Source organism: Neophocaena asiaeorientalis, unplaced genomic scaffold (genome assembly GCF_003031525.2).
Source record: "Neophocaena asiaeorientalis asiaeorientalis breed wild unplaced genomic scaffold, Neophocaena_asiaeorientalis_V1.1 scaffold82, whole genome shotgun sequence".
Classification (NCBI taxonomy): domain Eukaryota; kingdom Metazoa; phylum Chordata; class Mammalia; order Artiodactyla; family Phocoenidae; genus Neophocaena; species Neophocaena asiaeorientalis.
Genome location: NW_020173068.1, coordinates 8,100,714 through 8,103,141, shown reverse-complemented (window position 1 = coordinate 8,103,141; position 2,428 = coordinate 8,100,714). Strand labels below are relative to the sequence as shown.

The following is a 2,428-nucleotide window of genomic DNA, read 5'->3' as shown; positions in this document are numbered from 1 at the left end:
GGCCCGATGCGCGACTTGCAGGATCTCAGTTCCACGACCGGGGATTGAACCCAGGGCCCTCGGCAGTGAAAGCTCAGAGTCCTAACCACTGGACCACCAGGGAACTCCCTCTAGCACTTTTATCTTCATTTTGTCACTTCAACAATTATTTACCGAGCACCTACCAGATACCTGGCATTGAGCTAACGCTGAGGATGTAGTGATAAATAAGTCTAGGCCTCTGGAGTTTAGTGTGTTCTAAAAAGCAATCAGTCAAGTCCAAATGCTGACCCAGTCCCGGTGCTGTGGGAGCACAGAGCTCCTCTAGGGGTCAGGAGTCTCCCTGGTCAGGGGTGGGAGCAAAGTGGTGTGGGGTATCTATCAGTGTGGCAGCAATATGGGGGGCCAGGGATGAGGTCCGCTACACAGATTGGGAAAGATGACGTTGTCAATAGGTTGGCAGGAGCCACTGAAGGGTTTTAAGTAGGGGAGTGACACGTGATCAGATGATGACAGGTTGGACTAGGGTAGGAAAGAAGCTATATTCCGGAAATATTTAAGGGGTAAATGTATAGGAATTGGTGAGACCAAAGGAGCTGAGAAAGGGCTATCAAGGGGAGTCCCTTCAAAAGGGAAGGACCCAGCTGGGACAAATTACCTGTTATCAGTCAGGAAATCTGGGGTGCCTGTGAGACCTTCAAGCACGGATGTATGGCTGGTGCTGCTTGGGGTTCATGGTACAGTTTCCATCAAGGAGTACTAGATGGTCCCCACTGCTTCTTTTTTTTTTTTGGCCGCACTGTGCAGCAGGTGGGATCTTAGTTCCCTGACCAGACCAGGGATCAAACCCATGTGGAGTCTTAACCACTGGACCGCCAGGGAAGTCCCCCCACCGCTCCTTAACTCTCAGCATGCCTCTAGAACAGGGTGGCCACCAGTGGAACCCCTCCCACCAGGGGAAGCCAGGATCCAGCCGGCCCTTCCTCAGAAGTCTCCAGCAGCTAATCCTGAAATGGATTAGCTGTAGCCCCAGACCTACATTTCTGTAAGTGAGATCTGGGGATATGCCGTCCTAGGGGCCCACTAGTTCCCCACAAGAATGTTTTGGTTTTGTGTTTCCAATCTGATCACAAGTAGGAGTGCCGTGGCCTCTGGCAACACAGGTCTGCTCAACTCTGGAGCCAGTGCCTCTGTCATACTACACATCACAGAGCAGTCAACAAAACACCATCCACCATTTGTTATTAATGCAGTTAGATGGAATCTCATTCGTTTTACATCTATTTACTTTGGAAAACTGTTTGGTTATTTCAGTTGTGTATAAGAGCAAAAGCAAGAGGTCTTTTTACCCAGTTTTATGTTTGTACATGCTTAAGTGACGTGATAAAAATTATTCCAGTGTACACGTGAGGGAGGCAAGTCTGTGAAAAAGATTTTCTTTAAGAGGAGTCAGTACATTATTCAGTCTTGAGAAAGTGTCCCTGATAAAAGGCAATTTCGATACAGTGTGGAAGTGGTTTGGTTGCACAGGTAAGAGGCACACTGGAATACACAGCTGGGGGAATCAGAGAATGCTTTCATGAGAAAATGCTTAAACAGAGTGAGCCAGGCTCAGAGAGGTCAAGAAACCAAGGGAGAAGGCCTGGAGGCCTGGGCGTTCAGGGGCCCCAGAGACAGGAAGAACGAACTAGGCTGCAGGCAGTAAGACTAACAAAGAGGCTATCTGGGTAATCCTGGCTCTTAGGCACCAAGACTTTGGCCTGTGCTGTTCTGCATCCTGTGAGTTCAAGTCCACCTCTTCTGGAAGGCCTTCTGAGGCTCCAGGCCTCTCAGAAGCCCTGCCCTGAGTCTCTGCTGCCATCTGCCCCAGCGGTGATCACTTTTTGCAAACCTAAGTGGCCAGGTCTTCCCCTGCTTTCCCATCCCAGACTAGACACGCCCTAGGGTAGGAATGTGCCTGGATCCTCTCTGGGATCCCAACCCTGCCCCGCACAGAGCTGGGCATAGTGCAGCGCTTGTCGGTAAACTTGTGAGGTTCTAGGAACTGCTAGTCGAGACCTATGATCTAGGAGAGATGAGGATGAAAGGGAGAGAAGTGCCCATGCTGTGCCAAACACCTCACAGTGGGCCTTGAATTCTTCTCTGTCCTGCCCCCCAACCCTTACGTGCCCGGAAAGTGCTACAATCAGCCCCCCTTTTCAGGTGAGGAAACACGAAGCTCAGAGAGGAGGCAGTGACTTGGCCAATGTCCAAGCTTTCTCTTGTGGAGAAGATGGGATCTGAGTCAGGGTCAGTAGCTCTAGAGCCTTTCTCACAGAAAGACTGCCCAGCGAGTATAAAGTCAGGTGACAGGAATTCTGAGGGCCGAATACTCACCATGCGGCTTCGTGGAAGAGGGACGCAGCTGGAAGAGATGGGGGGTTCAGAGTAGGGTAAGGGAAAGAGAGAC

General features: G+C 50.7%; 1 protein-coding gene across 3 annotated transcripts in view; it reads right to left on the bottom strand.

Annotated features, from left to right (window-relative positions):
* TGIF2 (TGFB induced factor homeobox 2) overlaps positions 1 to 2,428 on the bottom strand; it is a 16,220-nt gene that overhangs the window by 9,275 nt on the left and 4,517 nt on the right. The window lies entirely within an intron of this gene.